At 43.2% G+C, this 21,731-nt stretch overlaps 1 long non-coding RNA gene across 8 annotated transcripts in view; it reads right to left on the bottom strand.

Moving 5' to 3' along the window:
- Nucleotides 1-20,281: 20,281 nt before the first annotated feature.
- LOC147940665 (uncharacterized) overlaps nt 20,282-21,731 on the bottom strand; it is a 2,497-nt gene continuing 1,047 nt past the window's right edge. For 4 of the 8 annotated variants that reach the window (XR_015561564.1, XR_015561566.1, XR_015561565.1 and 1 more), the window contains exons 4-6: nt 21,145-21,324; nt 20,945-21,005; nt 20,282-20,738 (exon numbers count right to left, since the gene is read on the bottom strand). This is a non-coding gene — a long non-coding RNA (uncharacterized LOC147940665). The remainder of the gene's footprint in view (nt 20,739-20,944; nt 21,006-21,144; nt 21,325-21,731) is intronic. The other 4 variants (XR_015561567.1, XR_015561570.1, XR_015561568.1 and 1 more) reach the window with 2 other exon arrangements.

Genomic DNA, 21,731 nt, shown 5'->3' with positions numbered 1-21,731 from the left:
TAGTCGGTGAATTAGGCCATGGTGTAAGAGATCTTGCGTATCTGAAAGACCCCGACCCAGACGTCCCAGCGTCCGCGGTCACGGCTTCCATTTGGCCCCATTCCCAGCCGAATATCCATTCATTCGGTTACTTAGCTTTGGCTTGCGGTCCTCCTTCGTGACCCCTTTACGCAGCGGAATATAACTTTACACTTAACTATCCCTTTGTGCTTAGCCATACAACCAACCAACCCCATAGGCTTGCACACATTAGGGATGGGGACATATAGTCCCTTCGGTTCACAGTGAACGGTTGCTCTATCGGCTTCCCGAACCACTCGTGTTCTCGAAGCTTGGCATCAGACGTACCATTTAAATGACCCATCGGTCATACCATTGATACCCTGGTCAACTCATCGGTCTTGGTATCAAAGCCAGGTCCGATCAACGATCTGACCCCATAATCGAATTGCCGATCGACCACAGACCTGGGCCGATATTCCAACCTACGGCTCGTATTGTCGATCCTTTCATCACCGGTCAACCCTCGATCGATCTATCCGTTGACGCGAATCGTCGATGAACCGTCGATAATCCTGCGATCAGTTCGGCTCCATCGCTGAACCACCGCTTATCCTACGATCGGTACCTTTGATAGAGAGGTAGCTTGCGCATCAGTTCAGACGAGTAAACTCACCGAGCCGCACCCTCTTTACTTCTTAGGCTTAGATGGACGATGGAAGGATGATGGTGTGTTGAAAATGAAGGCACCAATTTATTCTATCCTGGCCGAATTCTAGGCCCCAAAAAGGACATGTCCGTCAAGGCCCTTCGATCATGCACGTTCGGCCGTGCCCGTTCGGTCGTACCTATCCGGCTGTACCTGTCCGGTCGTGCCTATTCGCTCACCACGTCCCATGACCGTCTACGAGCTCCCCAGCTGGCCCGCACACTGTCCACCACCGTCCAGCTGGCCAAGCTTAGTCGAGCTAACCCTAGCTGGAAGCTAGCTGGACAAGATGATACTAGCTGGCCGTTAGCTGGACGAGCTGATACTAGCTGGGTGAGCTGTCCGCAGCTGGTCCATAGCTGTCTGCAGCTGGCCTATAGCTGTACACAGCTGGCCGATAGCTGTCCGCAGCTGAACTAACTTGTTTATCGAGCTTGCTTAGCTTATTCAGCTCGTATTCCAGCAATTTGAGCTAGTAGCTTTGCTACTTAAGCTCATATATCTATCGATTTCCTTAAAACAAACTGCCCCCCCTTTAGGATCGCGGGACACGGGCATTACAGTATCTCCGGATAATTGTAGCAGGAAGAGATGTGATCCATCTGACTCTCCCAGTCGAGGTATGCTTCGAGGTCGGTCTTGCCGGCGAAGGTCAGAGCTGACAACTTGTGTCCCAATTCGACCGGGGTGGAGCGTCCTCGTACCGATCATTGCGACGGTATTGATGCCTCGGACGCGGTTCATACTCGTTGTCGGACTAGTCACCCTGTTCCAGCTCTTGCCTCCGTCGTCGTACGGAGGGTTGGCGAGTTCAAGTTGGGCCAAGCGTTCGGCTAGATTTTCTATGCCGTTGTGAAGGGCCATTAAGGTGGCACCAATCTCCTGTGGTGGTAACAGAATCTGCGGTGGTTGTTGTGCGTCCATAGCGTCTTTGGTACGGACGGTGGTGGTACTTGGAGTCGAGAGATGGACAGGAAACTCGAACGGCTAATGTCACTCATAGACTTCGGGTTGCGAACAGTTGTTATCACGATCGGGAATGACTCTCAAACGATGACGTGGACTTGGTCCATACACGATGTGCTGGTCAAGTGAGTCACGTACCTCGTCAAAACAAAAACGAATATTCGTGAGTAAATTGCGTCTAAAACTGGCGGATAAGATATTATCTGGGCAGGCAATGATTGAAGTCAGCAAAGCAATCTTACAACCTATGACTAACGAAAAAGCAACTACACACGCCTAAAAGCAAACTCACACAAAAAAGAAACTTTTGGGACCACAACAAGAACAAAAAACAAAAGACGCTACTTTATGGATCTAACAAGTCCTAGGCAAGAACATCGACAAACAAAACCCATAAACAGACAGAGCAACGATACAATAAACGATCTAACAAGGATGCTACATATAAAATGAAACCTAACAGACCTATGCGACTCTAAGGACGAACTAAGGAACCGCAAAAGGCATAAAACGAAAGCTTTAACGATAGATGGAAAAGATATGGAGTTTCAGAAAGATACAACCTTTGGTAGAACCTTTTAGCTCTGATACTAGCTGATGTGAGCGCCGAGCGGCTAAGCGACTCGGACGGAGGTCGGAGTCGTGGGACGCAAATGAAATCGGTGACATCAAGCCCAGTCCCGAACTAAGTTGCGAGAAAGAGAAGTGAGACAAGAAGCAAAGATTCACTCTTTGGGAAAATTATGATTTCATTCAAGTTTAAAAACTCTAAGCAAGTGGCATTGGGAGCTTAAATAGTGTAAGGGTTTAGAGAGAGCTTTGGTCCGCCCACGTTGCCCTTGACGCGTCTCCACAGACGGTGAACACATCACATTATTCCAACATTCACAAGGGAAGAATCTAGACAAAGTTCAAAACGCAAAGTTTAGAGGAAAAGGACAGAAAATAAAGGCCGCGTCCTTAGGCTGAGTGCGGATGCCATGTCATTGAAGTTAAACACAGTGTTGCATGCATCCTTGGATTAAACACGGCGCTGTGCGTCAGGACTCGTCGCCTCGTTTAAACCTTCTCCAGTAAACCTCATGGGAAAAACCCGAAGTAAGGAAAAAGAGTACGAGTCATGATCCTGACGTCTTTGGTGCCCTCATCCTTGAGGTAAGGACGAAGGCCGTACAGACGGTCTTCACTTGAACTACTTTGGTCAGGTCGTCTTCCTGAACAAAGGCTTGCACGAACACATATGTGCCAGGTCGTCTGCGGACATATATGGACCAGCTGCGACCAGCTGCGGCCAGGTGCGGCCAGCTGCCGATACACCAAGGATCACGCCAGGAGCCACTACACGCTCGAAGAGCTTGTCTAAGGCCGCAAGACAGAAGATCAACCAGTTCGTGCAAGCCTTTGTTCAGGAAGACGACCTGGCCAAAGTAGTTCAAGTGGAGACCGTTCGCACGGCCTTCATCCTTACCCAAGGGTGAAGGCGACCAATTCGTTAGGATCATGACCCGTACTCTTTTTCCTTACTCCGGGTTTGTCCCACGAGGTTTACCGGAGAAGGTTTTAATGAGGTGACGAGTCCTAACGCAAAACTCCGTGTTTTGAAGCCAAAGACGTGGTTCCCGCGTCAAAGCCAAAAGACGTGTTATCTTTGTTTAAGCATTGCATTTTGAACTTTCTTTAGAACTTTCTTTTGTAACGTTATGGTTGTATGATGTGTTTGTGGTTCTGTTTAAACCACTTAGAGGGCGACGTGTTCTCCAACAAAGGAAACACGTCAAGTGCAAACGTGTGCGGACCATAGCGAGTCCGCGTGTCCTAGGCTCCCTCTAAACCCTCATAATATTTAAACCCTTGTCTTTATTGTAAAACGCAAACTTGAATGAAATTAGTTTTCTCAAAGAGTGAATCTTTGCCTCTTGTCTCACTTCTCTCTTTGACCTAGTCCGGGACTAACTATCGATAAACTCTAGTCGATTCACAAACCGGGTTTGTAATCGTCTAGCTCGACCGTATCGCGAGTAGAGCCAACACTCGTGTGTCGTCATTCAATCCACCCTCGTTTCCATTCCTCAGGACAAAACCATCACGTGGTTTGCTAGCCGCTTCCCCTTTCTCGACAGCCGTTCCGTATCGCTTCCGCATCGGACCGGTCGTACGCCAGAAGTCGTAACCATCGTCCCAACTCGCGTTCCACTCATTTTTTCTTCGCCCAGAACTCGTTTCCACCGTTTGTTTATCCTCTACAACCATTCCCCAAAGTTTGGCCTGAGGAAAGTTGCCTCTACGCTGAGCGACCCGAATACACGACCTTCTGTCTGTACCGGGAGCCGATCGGCGCTCACATCAGCTGGTATCAGAGCTAAAAGGTTCTACCTAAAGGTTGTATCTTTCGAACCCCAGAACTCGCTTTTATTTGTTTAAAGTTTGAATCCTGTGTGCTTCTAGTGGTTTCGCTTACTTTCCTCTTGCTTCGATTAGAGCGTTTGGTTTAATTTGTTTATGCGTAGCATTGTTGGTAGATCGGTTAAGTTATCTTGTGTTCATCGTGTTCTTATTGCTGTTCATCGTGTTCTATATTAGGAATCGATAGATCCATAAAATTTTGTAATTGCTTTTGCGTTTATGTTGTGGTCCCAAAAGTTTGTCTTGTAGTGATCTTTCGCCTTTTCTTTTGCTTTTTGACTAGTCATAGGATATCTTTTGCTTCGCTGTATTCAATCATTGTTTGGTCAGAGAAATATCTTAGTCGTTGTCCTTTGAACGTAATATACTCACGAATATTCGTTTGTTCCAACGAGGTTTAAAATCGATCGGACAGCGCAGCACGTACGGATCAAGACACATCACCATTGACCGTCCGTACAACCAATATGGACGAACAACAACATCCACCGGAGATCCCTTTACCACAATCGGAGATCGGTGCTACCTTGACGGCCCTTCGCAATGGCATAGAACATCTTGCCGAACGAATGACGCATCTAGAACTCGCAAATCCCCCTAGGGAAGACCCATTGCCCATGCGGCGCCAACGACAAGAGCCGGAGCAAAGCGACCAATCCGACAAAGACTATGAACCACGTCCGAGGATACGGTACCAACGTGACAACCAGTATGAGGATGCACCGCGGCCAAATGAACCAGGTCACAAAATGTTGGCACCAACTTTTGCCGGCAAATCCGACCCAGAGGCCTACCTCGACTGGGAAAGACGAATGGACCACCTTTACTCCTGTCACAAATATCTGGAGCTTCATAAAATCTCTTACGCCGTGGCCCAGTTCACTGATTACGCACTTACATGGTCGGATCGTTTAGTATCCGAGCAACGCTGCAACCACGATAGGCCGATCGCTACTTGGGAGGTCATGAAGGCCGTCATGAGGCGACGATACGTTCCACCATTCTATCATTGAGAGCTCCAAAAGAAGTTTAGGAGACTCACTCAAGGCTCGCGGTCCGTTGAAGAGTACTACAAGGAGTTCGAGCACCTAAGCAACCGAATCCAAGTAGAAGACACCGAGGAGTCTCTCATGGCACAGTTCCTCGATGGCTTACAAGATCGGATCGCGCGAAAGGTCGAGCGACAGTCGTACCAAGGGTTCGAAGAACTATTGCATTTGGCGGTGCAAATCAAAGCACAAATCAAGAAGAAGGTCGCCGCACCAAAGCTCAGGAGTGCCTAACTGGTCACCAAACGCTTCACCCTCCAACCGGCCACAGGAGAAATCAAAGACAGCCGTTGTCGACTCAAGGTTCAAGCCCAAAGAGCCGAACAACGACAACCGACAAAGGACGACCAAGGACATTTGGAGCAGGGATATTATCTGCTACAAATGCCAAGGCCGAGGGCATTATGCTCGAGATCGCTCGAACGCCCGAAACATGATCATCACCAAATCAGGCGAACTCGAGTCTGATGGTGAACGATGTCAGGAGAACGATCAAGATGAGGCTGAAGAGCTCCTGATGATCCGGCCAATCCTCAGCACCAGCCCGGAAGCGGACGACTCCAATCAGCGTGACAACATCTTTCACACGTGATGCACGGTAAGCGGGAAGGTGTGTGGCTTGATCATCGATGGGGGCTCCTGCACGAATGTTGCAAGCTCTTATATGGTCAATAAACTCTCTTTGCTCACCACGTGCCACCCCATACCCTATAAACTCAAGTGGTTAGATGATAAGACCGTGATCAAAGTAAAGGACCAAGTCCTTGTCCCATTCAGTGTCGGGCCGTATAAGGATCAAATCCTATGTGATGTAGTACCGATGCAAGCTAGCCACCTTTTATTAGGGAGGCCATGGAAGTTTGATAAGGGAACCTCGCATTGCGGTCGCACGAACCAGTATATGTTTGTACACGATAACAAACATATCAGTTTAAAGCCTTTGACGCCAACACAATGATAGACTCCTGGATGAGGATCTACTCCCAAGAACACACTTTGCAAGGTATTGAATAGGAATGAATGAAATGATGATGATGAATGGGTGGAAGATGTAGCGGAATGAAGAGATGATTGGCGGAGAAGGTAAAGAGGTGGAATTGCAGCGGATTGAAGGGGAGAACGAAGTGTACTTCTAAGAGAGATGGAGATCTCTTAGACTACAAGATTGAATATAACGTATATATGACTCACTAAGAAATAAACAAGTTGAGAATATATTACACACTCCTCAGATCAAACAAGTAATAAGAAGGTTTTTGATTGAAATGTTTGATGAGAAACAAATGAGAACTACATTGTCTTTTTATAGGAGAAAGGGGGACGAAGGAGAAGAGGAGAGAAGGGAGAAATCAATGCCTAGGAAATCATGCAAGAGCATTAACAAAGTCAAGCTCATGCAAAATGCCTAGGAAAATACAAAAGCAATAAATGCAAAAGTTTGAACAAGAGAGAAATAGAAAATGAGCCAAGGCAAAGAGATGGGCCTTGGACCACGAAATGGGGTGACAAATGGACCTTGAAAGTGTCACTTAAGCCTCATTAAAAACCTTGTCAAAAAAGCCCAATGGGACAAAACTTGACAAGGGAAAAAGAGTGCATAAGCAACCCTTCATCGAACACCCTGAGCTGTGATCATTGTTAGGATGGCTTGAGCCATGTCTTCTTGCTTCTTGTCCAGCTCTCTAAGTAGAACATTGATGGCTTAGTTGAACCTACTTGATTTTGACCTTGTTAGAGGACCCGCCGGAACAATCAATGCTTCCTCCGATGCTTCCCCTTGTACAAGCTGCTCCTTTGATGCTTCCTCTGGTTCAAGCTGCTCCTCCAATGCTTCCTCTGGTTCAAGCTGCTCCTCCAATGCTTCCTCTGGTTCAAGCTGCTCCTCACGTCCATGTTCTTTGGTTGAGCTGTCCATGGTTTCATCACACAAGTTCGTGAAATGCAATCTAAACTGTCTTAAGGATTCGGACCCTAAAATGAACTTTCTAATTCAATCATGCGATGTGAGAAAGTCCCTTAAGGACTCCAACCAAGTTTTATTGATGGTTTTTAGAGATTTGTTGGTTGAAGGGCTTGAAGGTTCGATGGACGCACTACCGGACGTTATACAAGATGTTCTTCGATGCTTTGCGGACGTGTTCCCGGACGAACTCCCCGAAAGAATACCACCGATCCGAGGGATCGAACACCAGATCGATCTGGTTCGTGGAGCTCAATTACCGAACCGTCCTGCGTACCGAGTCAACCCGGAGGAAGCCAAGGAGTTAGAGAGGCAAGTAACAAGCTCATGTCTCAAGGATATGTTCGAGAGAGCCTCAGTCCATGTGTCGTTCCTGTCCTACTTGTGCCGAAGAAAGACAGAACCTGGAGTATGTGTGTCGACTGCTGAGCCGTGAACAACATCACGATCAAGTACCAACACCCAATACCAAGACTTGACGACATGTTGGACGAATTGAGTGGCTCAAGCATTTTCTCCAAGATCGACCTCAAAAGCGGTTACCACCAAGTGAGAATGAAGGAAGGTGACGAGTGGAAAACCGCATTCAAAACCAAGCAAGGTTTGTACGAATGGTTGGTTATGCCATTCGGTTTATCTAATGTACCTTCTACTTTCATGCGATTGATGAACCATGTCTTGAGGGCTTATATCAAAAAGTTTGTTGTGGTTTACTTTGATGATATCCTCGTTTATAGTTCTTGCTTATCTGATCATGTCGTGCAACTAAAATATGTTTTAAACACTCTCCGCGAAGAGCAATTGTACGCTAACTTGAAAAAGTGCGTCTTTGCTGCTAATGAACTAGTCTTCCTAGGTTTTGTTGTTAGTGAACAGGGACTCAAGGTGGACGGCGAGAAGATTCGAGCCATCGAGGAATGGCCCACGCCTACCAGCGTTTCACATGTCTGATCCTTTCATGGCCTCGCCAGCTTCTATCACCGGTTCGTGAGAGATTTCAGTACGATAGCGGCGACTCTTACCGCGTTGATCTAGAAGAACCAGGAGTTCAAATGGGAGGAGGACCAAGAACGAGCCTTCAAAGAGCTTAAAAGGCAACTCACTCAAGCCCCCTTACTCGTTCTACCCGATTTCAACAAAACTTTCAAGGTAGAGTGTGACGCGTCCGACGTTGGCATTGGAGCCGTTCTCACGCAAAGCGGTAAACCGGTGGCCTATTTCAGTGAGAAACTCAGCGGCGCCACTCTCAACTACCCTACGTACAATAAAGAGCTATACGCATTGGTTCGTGCCATGGAGACCTGGCAGCACTATCTCTTGGCCCAAGAGTTTGTGATTCACACGGATCTCAAGAGGGGGCACGCTAAGTGGCTGGAGTTCATTGAGTTTTTTCCCTACGTGATCAAGTACAAGAAAGGCAAGGAGAACATCGTCGCTGAAGCATTGTCACGACGACACACCCTGATCACCACCATGGACGCCAAAGTGTTGGGGTTCGAAAGCATTAAGGAAGTGTATGCCAACGACGCTGAGTTTGGAGATTGTTTCAAGAACCACGGCAAAGGCACATACACCGACGTCTATGCATCCCAACCGGCTTGATCCGCAACTTGTTGGTCTGAGAAGCGCATAGCGGAGGACTGACCAGGCATTTTGGTATAACAAAGACTTTGGCCATGCTCCAAGAACACTTATATTGGCCGAAGATGCCAAGCATGGTCGAGAAGCATTGCGGCCAATGCGTGGTGTGTCGAGCATCCAAGTCCACTACCCACCCGCACGGCCTTTACACACCACTACCGGTGTTGATAGGACTTTAGATCGGCCTATCTATGGATTTTGTCCTCGACCTGCCCCCTATAAACCAGAAGGATAGCTTGATGGTTGTGGTCGATCGGTTCTCAAAGATGGCGCATTTCATTCCATGTAACAAGAGCCATGACGCGGTGCAACTGACCGACCTATTCTTTAGTCAAGTGGTTCGACTCCATGGTTTACCGCGAACCATTATTTCCGATAGAGATCCAAAGTTCCTTGGGCATTTCTGGCGGACCTTATGGAAAAAACTTGCAACCAAGCTGCTTTATTCTACCGCCGCACACCCGCAGACCGACGGCCAGACCAAGGTCGTGAACCGATCCATTGGAGCCTTACTCCGGACGGCAATTGCAAGCAACAAAGGGAAATGGATAGAATGTGTTCCCCTCATCGAGTTCGCATACAACCAAGCCTTTCACTCAGCCACCAATAGATCGCTATTCCTTGTCGCTTACGGATTTAAACCTCTTACGCCAATGGATTTACTACCGTTGCCACCGGACGAGGTCGAGAGTCAAGAGGGAGCCGCAAGAGCCGAATTGGTCAAGATGCTTCATGAGGAGGTTCGAGCAAACATCAAGAGGAGGACCGAACAATATGCACGATTCCTGAACCGCGGACGTAAACCTATGCTTTTCAAGCCACGAGATTGGGTTTGGCTGCACCTAAGGCCGGAGCGGTTCACACAAAAGAGGAAAAACAAGCTTAGCCCGTGTGGAGACGGACCTTTCCGAGTCATAGAGAAGATCAACGACAACGCCTACCGCCTTGAACTGCTAGGTGAGTACAATACGTCTACATCATTCAACGTTATTGATCTTGTTCCATTTGACGCAGGTGACGACGAAGAAGTTTTGGGGACAAAATCTTCTCAAGGGGGAGGGAATGATGTGAGCACGGAACAGGACTCGCCACCAGGAATGACCAACATCGAGCCGATGCACCAAGGATCACGCCAGGAGCCACTACACGCTCGAAGAGCTCGTCTAAGGCCGCAAGACAGAAGATCAACCAGTTTGTGCAAGCCTTTGTTCAGGACGACGACCTGGCCAAAGTAGTTCAAGTGGAGACCGCACGACCTTCATCCTCATCCTTACCCGAGGGTGAAGGCGAACAAGTCGTTAGGATCATGACCCGTACTCTTTTTCCTTACTCCGGGTTTTTCCCACGAGGTTTACCGGAGAAGGTTTTAATGAGGCGACGAGTCCTAACGCAAAACTCCTTGTTTTGAAGCCGAAGACGTGGTTCCCGTGTCAAAGCCAAAAGACGTGTTATCTTTGTTTAAGCGTTGCGTTTTGAACTTTGTCTAGAACTTTCTTTTGTAACGTTAGGGTTGTATGATGTGTTTGTGGTTCTGTTTAAACCACTTAGAGGGCGACATGTTCTCCAACAAAGGAAACACGTCAAGGGAAAACGTGTGCGGACCATAGCGAGTCGTGTGTCCGAGGCTCCCTCTAAACCCTCATACAGTTTGGCCCAAGGAAAGTTGCCTCTTTGCTGAGCGACCCGAATATGCGACCTTCTGTCCGTACCGCAAACCGATCGGCGCTCACATCAATACTCGTCTGAACTGATGCGCATGCTACCTCTCTATCGAAGGTACGATGAGACGAGCGACGGGTCGGCATCAGGCCGAACCGATCGTAGGATAAGTGACGGTTCGACCATGGAGTCAAACAAGACATTGGATGATCGACGGTTCGATCATAGCGTCGGACCGATCGAAAGGTCATCGACGATATGCGTCCATGGACGTATCGATCGAGGGTTGACCGGTGATTCAATTGCTAGTTAGATCGGGTGATCAAAGGATCGACGATACAAGCTGTAGGTTGGATTGATCGTTCGGGTGGTCGGTAAGTTGTTCGGAAGTATCGGCCCGGGTCTCTGGTCGATCTGCGATTCGATTATGGGGTCGGATCGTTCGATTGGACCTAGCTCTTATACCAAGACCGACAAGTCGACGGCGTTCAATGGTATGACCGATGGGTCAACTAATGGCACATCCGATGCCAAGCTTCGGGAACACGAGTGGTTTAGGAAGGCGATAGAGCAACCGTTCATTGTGAACCGAAGGGACTATATGTGCAAACCTGTGGGGTTGGTTGGTTTTATGGCTAAGCAAAAAGGGATGGGTCAAGGGTAAAGTTATATTCCGCTGCGTAAAGGGGTCTACGAAGCAAGGCCGCGAGCCAAAGCTAAGTGACCGAATCAATGGATATTCGGCCTGGAATGGGGCCAAATTGAAGTCGTGACCGCGGACGCAGAGACGTCTGGGTCGGGGTCTTTCAGTGATCGTGGGCATGCTGGCTCCAAGTTGTCCCGCGGGTGATACGAGCGTCCAAGAGGTGTTTGGGTCTGGCTCGAGCGTTCCTGGTCGCGTAGTGGACGGTGTACATGTCAGCTGGGGAGCTCGTGACCAAACAGGCATGACTGAACAGGTATGGCCGAGCGTACACGATAGAACGGGAGCGATCGAACGGATTTGTCTGATGGGTGCCTTTTGGGCCCAAAACTGCAGCCAATACCCTATATATAGAGGGCATTTCTATCATTTCCAACACACCATCGAAAACAGAGAAACAAACCAAAAACTTGAGTGTACGAGTATAGTATCAGGAAGAAGGTTCCAAGAGATTGAGAGATTGGCGGTGGTGGAAAGTGTGCGGGTCAGCGTGAGAGCTCGTGGGCGGTCATGGGACGCGGGGACGAACGGTCATGTCCGAACATGCATGGCTGGACAGGCACAACCGAATGTGCACGATCGAACGGGAGCGATCGAACGGTCTTGTCGGACAGGTGCCTTTTGGGACCTAGACTTCGTCCAGGACATTATAAATAGAGGGCATGGCTTTCAGTCCAAGATACCATCATCCATCCATCTTCCATCTATGCCTATGGACCACAGTCATGAACCCCGGACCACAGTCGTGAACCACGAACGTACAGACAGAACTTGAACCAGAGGAACAGATCGAACGGATGGGTCGGTTAAGGCGCGGACGAAAAGAAACAACAAGTGGAATGGAACGCGGGTATGAAAAACACCAAAGAGTTATTGGAACGGGTGGTAATAGGTTCACGAGGATATGCTCGACTTGCTAGTCCCTCAGATAAATGGAGGTAGAAGTGGGGTGAGGTAGCGACACACGAGGGTTGATCGAAAGGTTATCGACGATCTGCGTCAATGGACGGATCGATCGAAGGTTGACCGGTGATTCAATCGCTAGTCGGATCGGGTGATCAAAGGATCGATGATACGAGCCATAGGTTGGATTTATCAGTCGGGTGGTCGACGAGTCTGTCGGAAGTATCGGCCTGGTCGGAGGTCGATCGGCGATTCGATTATGGGGTCGGATCGTACGATCGAAGCAGGCGCTGATACCAAGACTGACAAGTCAATGGCGTTCAATGGTATGACCAATGGGTCAACTAATGGCACGTCTGATGCCAAGCTTCGGGTACACAAGTGGTTCGGGAAGCCGACAGAGCAACCGTTCACTGTGAACCGAAGGTACTATATGTCCCCATCCCTAATAAGTGCAAGCCTGTGGCGTTGGTTGGTTGTATGGCTAAGCACAAAGGGATGGGTCAAGGTTAAAGTTATATTCCGCTGCGTAAAGGGGTTATGAAGCAAGGCCGCGAGCCAAAGCTGCGTAACCAAATCAAAGGATATTTGGCTGGGAATGGGGCCGAATGGAAGCCGTGACCACGGACACTGGGACGTCCGGGTCGGGGTCTTTCAAGTTGGTATCAGAGCATGCGCGATCCTGTGAGGACGTATGCAGTTATGCTATGTGTTCGGACGAAATGGAAATCTCTGATAAGACCGAAAACATGCTTGGGAACGGGAATGTGTTCGCCAAGATGTGCTCGTGAATCGAGTCATTGTTCAAGACATCGAACACATAGCATATCGACCAGATGGTTGGCAATTACGACCACATCCCGAACCACTCGTGTACCCGAAGCTTGGCATATGACGTGCCATTAGTTGACCCATTGGTCATACCATTGAACGCCATCGACTTGTCAGTCTTGGTATCAGCGCCTGCTTCGATCGTACGATCCGACTCCATAATCGAATCGCCGATCAACCTCCGACCAGGCCGATACTTCCGACAGACTCGTCGACCACCCGACCGATCAATCCAACCTACGGCTCGTATCGTTGATCCTTTAATCACCCGATCCGATTAGCAATTGAATCACCGGTCAACCCTCGATCGATCTGTCCATTGACGCAGATCGTCGATAACCTTTCGATCGGTCCGACTCTATGATCGAACCGTCGATCATCCTGCGATTGGTTCGTCTCCATGGACGAACCGCCGCCTATCCTACGATCGGATCGGCCCGCTTGCCGAACCGCCGCTTGTCTCATCGTACCTTTGATAGGGAGGTAGCATGTGCATCAGTTCGGACGAGTAAACTCGCCGAGCCGCACCCCCTTTTCTTCTTAGGCTTAGATGGACGATGGAAGGATGACGGTGTGTTGAAATGAAGGTCTTGCCCTCTATTTATAGTGTCCTGGCCGAAGTCTAGGCCCCAAAAGGCACCTATCCCTCAAGGCCCTTTGATCGTGTACATTCGGACATGCCTGTCCGTCCGTGCCTGTCCGGCCATGCCCGTTCGGTCATGCCTGTTCGGTCATGCCGTCCCATGACCGTCCCATGACCGTCCACGAGCTCCCCAGCTGGCCCGGAGACTGTCCACCACTGTACAGCTGGCTGAGCTTAGTCGAGCCGACGCTAGCTGGACGCTAGCTGGACGAGCTGATACTAGCTGGCCTAGCTGTCCGCGGCTGGTCCATAGCTGTCCGCAGCTGGTCCATAGCTGTCCGCAGCTGGCCTATAGCTGTCCATAGCTGGCCGATAGCTGTCCGCAGCTGAACTACTTGTTCATCGAGATTGTTCAGCTCATTCAGCTTGTATTCCAGCTATTCGAGCTAGTAGCTTAGCTACTTAAGCTCATATAGCTATCGATTTCCTTAAAACAAACTGCCCCCCTTTAGGATCGCAGGACGCAGGCGTTACAAAGGCCGCGAGCCAAAGCTAAGTAAACGGGTTAAATCAATGGATGTTCGGCCAGGAATGGGGCCTAACGAAAGTCGTGATCGCGGACACCGAGACGTACGGGTTGGAGTCTTTCACACCACGGAGACAGTAGTCAACGTCGACATAGGGAACACGAACGCCCAGAATCTAGCCGGACCAGTAGCTGGAGAGAAGCAACCAGATCATGATCATCCAAAAAATAGTGGTGCAACTGACGTAAATGGGCAACCAAATGCAGTACCATCGTCCCAGGAACAATGGGATATGATGAAGGCAATAATGGCAGACTTGGACGTGCTCACCAAGTAAGTCCTAGAAATATATGCAGTTGGGTGATACTTCCAAATGACTAGTCCGATCGAACGATTAGACCTCATAATCGAATCGCCGATCAACCACCAACCAGACCGATACTTCTAAACGACTAGTCGACCACCTGACCGATCAATCCATCAAATGGCTCGAATCGTCGATCATTCAATTACCTAATCCGACTAGCGATTGGATCACCGATTAACCCCTTGATTGATCCGACCATTGGCACAGATCGTCGCTGACATTTCGATTAGTTTGACTCCATGATCAAACCCTCAATCATCTTGCGATCAGTTCGACCCCATCGTCGAACCGTCGCTTATCTTTCAACCAGTTCAACCCGATTACCAAACCGTCGCATGTCTCAGCGTACCTTCAATAGAGAGGTAGCATACGCATCAGTTCGGATGAGTATCGATGTACTCGACCCTCGTTTCATTTCGAGGGATGGGTCACGGGTAATATTTTCCATTTCGTTCAAACACATAGCATAATCGCATACATCCTCACAGGATCGCGCATGCTCTAATACCAACTTGAAAAACCCCGACCCGGATGTCTCAGCGTCCACGATCACGGCTTTCGTTCAGCCCAATTCTCGGCCGAACATCCATCGATTTAACACGTTTACTTAGCTTTTCCTTGTGGCCTTGCTTTGTAAACCTTTATACGCAACGGTATATAATTTTTACCCTTGACCCATCCCTTTGTGACTTAGCCACCAAACCAATCAACCCCATAGGCTTTGCACATTTGAGATGGGGACTTATAGTCCTTTGGTTCACGGTGATCGGTTGCGCTATTACCTTCCCAAGCCACTCTTGTTCCCGAAGTTTGGCACCAGATGTGCCGCTATTTGACCAATCGGTCGTATCATCCATTGACCTCTCGGTCATATCTTACGAACCTCCATCGAATCGTCGGTCTTATTATTAGAGCCAGTTCTGATCGGACCCCATAATCGAATCACCGATCAACCACCGACTAGGCTGATACTTCTGAACGACTAGTCGACCACCTGACCGATCAATCCAATCTACTGCTGGTATTGTCGATCATTCAATCACCCAATCCGAGTAACGATTGAATCACTGATAAACCCTCGATCGATCCTACCATTGGCATGGATCTTCGCTGACCTTTCGATTAGTTCAACTCCATGATCAAACCGTCAATCATCTTGCGATCAGTTTGACTCCATCGTCAAAGCGTCGCTTATATTTCGATCAGTTTGACCCGATTGTCAAACCGTTGCTTGTCTCATTGTACCTTTGATAGAGAGGTAGCATGCGCATTAGTTTGGACGAGTATCGATGTACTCGCCGAGCCGCACCCCATTTTCTTCTTAGGCATAGACGGACGATGGATGGATGATGGTGTGTTGAATGGCCTGGGCGTCCATCCTTTATATAGGACGCCAATGGGTGTGTTCCATGAAAGGACACACCCATTCCTCGCCCCTTTTCGATGGGTTGCCTCTCTTTGAAGAGTCGCACCCTTCCGATGGTGGCCGCTCATGCAACTGAGCTACCACACTCATCCTCGAGTGTTAGCAGACCGGACCACCCAGCTGGTCAACACCGGATTAGATAACCGAGTTTTGTTGAGCTGTCGGCCAGCTCGTCTAGCTGATCTAGCTAGTGTATCATCTTGTGTAGCTGACCATAGCTTAGCTAGCTGGTTCCCCAAGTTTGTTGAGCTCCTTCTGCTATCATTTTCCTTAAAACAAATTGCCCCCCTTTAGGATCGCGAGATGGGGCACTACAATTACTAATTGGGATTTCTAAATGATATATTGAAAAAAAACAAAAGATTATAAAATACCATTGGTTTTCCATAGAAGATCTAAAGCATACAAAGTGAATATATTAAAAATATGAACTCTAGAAAAGAACATGTAACCGACAGAAGCGATAACCAAAACCAAAAGTCATGTCTTAAACTGATCAATCTCAAACATAGCCGCATAAACTTAGAAGCAATAAACATACTTCATTCCATCAATTCAGAACAATCAATTTACTTCAATTCACTTCTGAAGACAAAAATATGTTGTATTAGGTTGACATTGTTTCCCCACTTATGTAAAACCCAAGTACAAGCAAATGAATCCAAATCTCAACACTACAGGTACCACTTTATCCTCTGGCCATGCAATAGAGGTTTCATGCACATCTTCCATATAATTGATCTTAGAAGATAGTCTCCAACCTACAACATCTGTAACCTTTACAACATCCACCCAAACTCGACATGCATTAGGGCCTAAAAACAAAGTGGAAAACATGGTCAGGATTATTCGATAGCCAAAGTCATTCATTAGGGCCTAAAAACATGGTCAGGTTTACCTAAAACCTATAATTTTTAAAATCGGAAAAAAAAAAAAAATTGATTGATTCTTATTTACTTAAAGTCAATTTTCAAAATATGTCTGTTAAATTGATTCTTATTTACTTAAAGTAATTTTAAGTTATTTTTATATAATCTTTATATGTAACAGAACATTCCTAAAATACATCTACAATAAGTTTGTTTTTCTAAATTTTACATATCTCATTTTTGCTAATATTCTACAAAATCTCTATTAGAGTAAAATTAACATTTCAACTTTCAAATAATATGTTTTTAGAAAATGAAACCGATTTTATCTTCTAGGATCAAAAAATATATTTGTTATTTTGGTTATCAATTATTATATAAGTTATGTCACTTGGGTTTAATTTTTAAAATAGTACAAATTTAACACTAAACTAGAAAACTGTAGAAAGTTTGTACTAATATTCTACAAAATCTCTATTAGAGTAAAATTAACATTTCAACTTTAAAATAATATGATTTAGAAAATGAAACAAATTTTATCTTCTAGGATCAAAACAAATATTTGTAATTTTGGTAATCAAATATAATATAAGTTATGTCAGTTGGGTTAAATTTGAAAAATAGTAAAAAATTAACACTAAACAAGAAAACTGTAGAAAGTTTATATATATGCATATAGATTTACCCACATATATCTTATTATATAAAGTTTGGTTTTCAAAGTTAGTAACTTATAGTGACACTTGTCAATTTTAACGATTAGAGATTTTGCCATGTGTTATACAAAAACTTTGTTTCAACTAATTTTATAATTAATAAGATAATTATAAGACATAAAAGATTTTAACAATTTTAATAAATATAAAAAGATAATTGTTATATGTATATCAAAGAAGATAATACTCTTCCTAATTTGAAATAACTAATTCTATTAGAAAAAAATAAGGAAATTATACAATTTTTTATATAATACCATAATTAATAAAATTATACTATCAATTATTAATAATAGTAAAAGAAAAAATATTTTAGATATTCACCAATAAATTGTTGTTATATTTTTTTCAAATACACCACCACTAAACTTCTTTATATTGTTAAAGCTATGTGCAATTTATGACCTATATTAATTATATTTTCTTTTTTTGTTTCTTTCTGTTTGTCAAAATTTAACTATGAGATCAAACTTTGAAAAAAAAATAACATATATATTTATATATATGTTTACGTAAATTAGAGCATATATTTACATATTAATATTTTTTTTTCTTGGAAGTAAATTTTCCTTTAAATTCATAAAAATTTGAGGAAACTTAATAAACGTCTATGAATTTTTGATATTGTTAGTTTTCAATTATGAGATAATATTAGTATTCAGTTTTTTCTTTGAGAATTATGTTTCACTAATTTTTAATTGTTTTAAATATGAAGTAAGATATAACTTTGATACAATGATTGATTTTAATATGATGTAAAAATCTAATTTTAATATAATATCATATAAAAATCTACAGTAAAATTGTATTGCAAAATGGAGTGCGTTAACTATAAATCAGGTTTAAAATATATATATATATATATATATAACTTAAAATTTTTTATATTTTTCTTATAATTAATACTAGATTTTAACCCGCGGTATACCGTGAACCTATATTTTATTTATCACTAAACTTTATTTTAATTGATGTTGTATGTTGTAAAATTTTATTTATGACAGTTTTATGAATTCAGGTTACACACTCCACCTTCTATTTATATAGAATTTAGTTACTTTAATCTTTTTTGTTCTCAATAGATTTATGTTACATTTATGGGCGTATATGCGGGTAGATATGTATATTGAATATTGAATATAAATTTGGTTAATATGTATATTATTTTAAGATGAAAATAAGTATATTGGCCGTGTTCTTTTAATAATCCAACGACACATCTGCTACTGAAAAACTTAAAGTAGCGATGCAAGTGTCGCTAAAGTGAGACGCCTAATAAAACGGCGACTCTGAATAAAACCAGTGACACCAATTATTAAGAACAAAAGCTATAACAATGGAGGAAGGGAGGAAAACCAGCAACAGTTAAAGAGAAAAAAACCAGTGTCCTCCGTGTAATTTCTGGTCGCCGGAACATGTCGCGCGAGAGAGAAAAGAACAGGGCTATTGTGAACAGGGCTATTGTGTGTTAAGTATGGCCAATTATACAAATAGATGGTGGAGTGTAATAAAACTGAATGAAAGTAAAAACCAAACCTTAAACTTATTATAATCAAAAAGAAACACTAACACATATAAAATAGAAGAGAAACATAATTTTTAGTTAAAATCAATTAACTGTTGTTTTCATTTGTTTACAAGTTTCTTTTTTTTAACCTGGCGTACACCACATACATTTAATTTTTATTCTTATTTATATTTTATATTGTATTTTTTTGTTAAATATTGTATGTCTTCCAAATAGAGGAATAACTAAATTTCCCGACAGTGTATGCGTCTAAATATTTATATTAATTTTTTAATCCGTAATATACTTCATGACCATTTGTTTGCTATATTTAGTTTGTTTTGTTTAGTGTTTGAGATTCGATTTTGATTTTTAGTTATTATAACAAAAAAATAAAATATCTAAATACCTATTAAGTCATTTATACGCTATGATTAAGTCACATTTTTCCTTATGATTTCATTGTTTTACACAATATTAGTTAAATCAACTTAATTTTTATATGTCAAATATAATAATATTAATAGTGTTGACAAATAATAAAATGAGGATTTAACCCATGTTAGCACAAATTTAATGATGTTTTATTAATTCGAACATGTCTTTTTTATAAACCATCTATTAGATAACCATATTATATAGTATTTTATTTTTTAAAAATTTTACATATTCGTAATATTATATAGTATTTTAAGAATCAAAGCTCACTTGTTTTGGAAAACAAAATAGGAATCAAATTGTTGTTTTCTTTGTTTGCAAAGAATTCATAGATAAAATATCTTCAATACACAATACAAGGTGTGGTTAAATATATCATAGTTTATGTTTTCATATTGATTATGCTGTATTTTTTTAGTTGGAATGGTATGTAAAATATTTTGGAAACAAAATCTAAATTAATGCTATTTTTGGAAAAAATTTAGAAATTAACTTTGTAAATAGTTTTTTAATAAGTACAAATATAAGGGTAGAACCCAAAATGTACTTCAAAAATGTATATATAGATTTGAGAGATTAATTCGAATTAAGTTGTATTATTTAAATTTGTTTGTTAAATATTTTTGAAGTACTTAATCTGCATGTACTTCACAAATATTTGTTTGTTAGATAATTGGTTTCGTAAGATACTTAATCCGCATATACACCCAAAATGTTGGTTTCCTAATCATTCGAAAATTGGGTTCTCGTTTTTATGAACTTTATTAATGTTAAAATAATTATGGGGATTGTAAACTTTTGTTATGAAAAATCAGTTGTATCATTTAAATTTGAGAGATTATACAATCTCTAAAGATATTTTTGGATATTTTATGGGAATAAAACTTTAATGGACATAACACAAAATGTACTTCAAAAATGTTAATATAGATGCGGGCCTAATCTAATATAAATATACACACATTTAACCTGGGATAATATTTACTTTTACACACATATATATGTTATGTAAGTAACTAAAATATTTTAAAACGTATTAAAATTTTGTTGGAGGTAAGGAAGAGTTATTTAACATAGATTTTCTAATGAAAATGTTGTAGTCTAAGTTATCAGGTTTTCTATTTGTCACTCATTTTATTTGTCAAAAAATCAGAGTAAGCTTAGGGGAGAGCAGCGACACTATGATTTAATTTTTATTCATCTCTCGACACACAACATGTTGGATTATAGATTTCGAGATAGAGAGCATCCTTGTGCCATAGATTCACGTAGAGAGCAACCAGAGGCTTCAAAGCCAAAGCTCCGCTAGTCGCCATAATTTGAGCTGGAATCCCATAGCCAAAGCTCCGCTAGTCGCCATAATTTGCAGGCTCTGAAAATTGTGTAACAAGGTGTGTAACCGATGCCCAAAGAGAGATGCATCAGTAGGGTAATTATTGTGTGAAATTGCTGCTTCATCATTTTATTTGCAAGGACGTACTCTGAATGAGAAGAAGGAACAAATTAAGTAGAGACAAGCAACAATAGAAAAAAAATCTAAAATGTAGAGTTGTTTCTAATGCAAATGCTCTTGGCGCATAAGTCTAGTTGAAACAATTAAACTCACTGTAAGTCCAGACAATTAATACTCACGAACTGAGCTGAGTACTGTCATCAATTTTAGATATATATAGACAGAGCTGAGTACCTGAGTTGATGGAGTTATTGTTTAAAAAGGCTGCTTCATCATTTTCTTTCAACCGCCTGAGCTGAAGGAGAAGATGAAACAAATTTAAGTAGAGACAAGCGTTAAACAAGAGAGCAACAATAAGCGTTAAACATCTAACATGTTGTTCATTAGCGGATATTGAAAAAAAGGAAAATAAGAGAAGAAGCAATATCCTTTACCTAAGGAGTAGAGAATTGCATCCAAAATAAATTACTCTCATGTTATACGATCATGAGATTTACATTTGTGTTTCTGGTTAAGTCAAGAAAGAGTAGAGGTCTTTAGAGAGCATCCACAGCCACAAATTCGAGCTGGAATCCCATAGCCAAAGCTGTCCTAGTCGCCAAAATTTGCAGGCTCTGAAAATTGTATAACAAAGCTTGGTAATCGATGCCCAAAGAGAGATGTATCATTAGGGTAGCATAAATTCGAGATAGAGAGCACAATTGAAGGACTTGAGAAGACACGCCCAGTAGAGCTAAATCAACAAGGAAAAGTAGAGAAGCAAATCGCAGCCCAGTTTCCCCTAAATTTCCCGAAAATCCCTATTCCATTGAAGCTACAGAGAAACGTAAAGAAGGAGAAGACTTACAGTAAAATAATTCCGAGACAAACACAAGTAATGACATGCCAAAATATTCAATAAAAGAATCAAATGCGACATCAAACTCTTTTATGGGAGACAGGAAAACATGTAAGCTTTTTAAGAAACAAACCGATACTCTTTGTTTTCTGGCCCTTACTGACATTGGTATTGCACTTTTCC

Source organism: Camelina sativa, chromosome 7, assembly GCF_030686135.1.
Source record: "Camelina sativa cultivar CO46 ecotype springtype chromosome 7, ASM3068613v1".
NCBI classification, from domain to species: domain Eukaryota; kingdom Viridiplantae; phylum Streptophyta; class Magnoliopsida; order Brassicales; family Brassicaceae; genus Camelina; species Camelina sativa.
The sequence above is the reverse complement of the archived record's forward strand: the minus strand, read 5'-3'. Positions and strand labels throughout refer to the sequence as shown.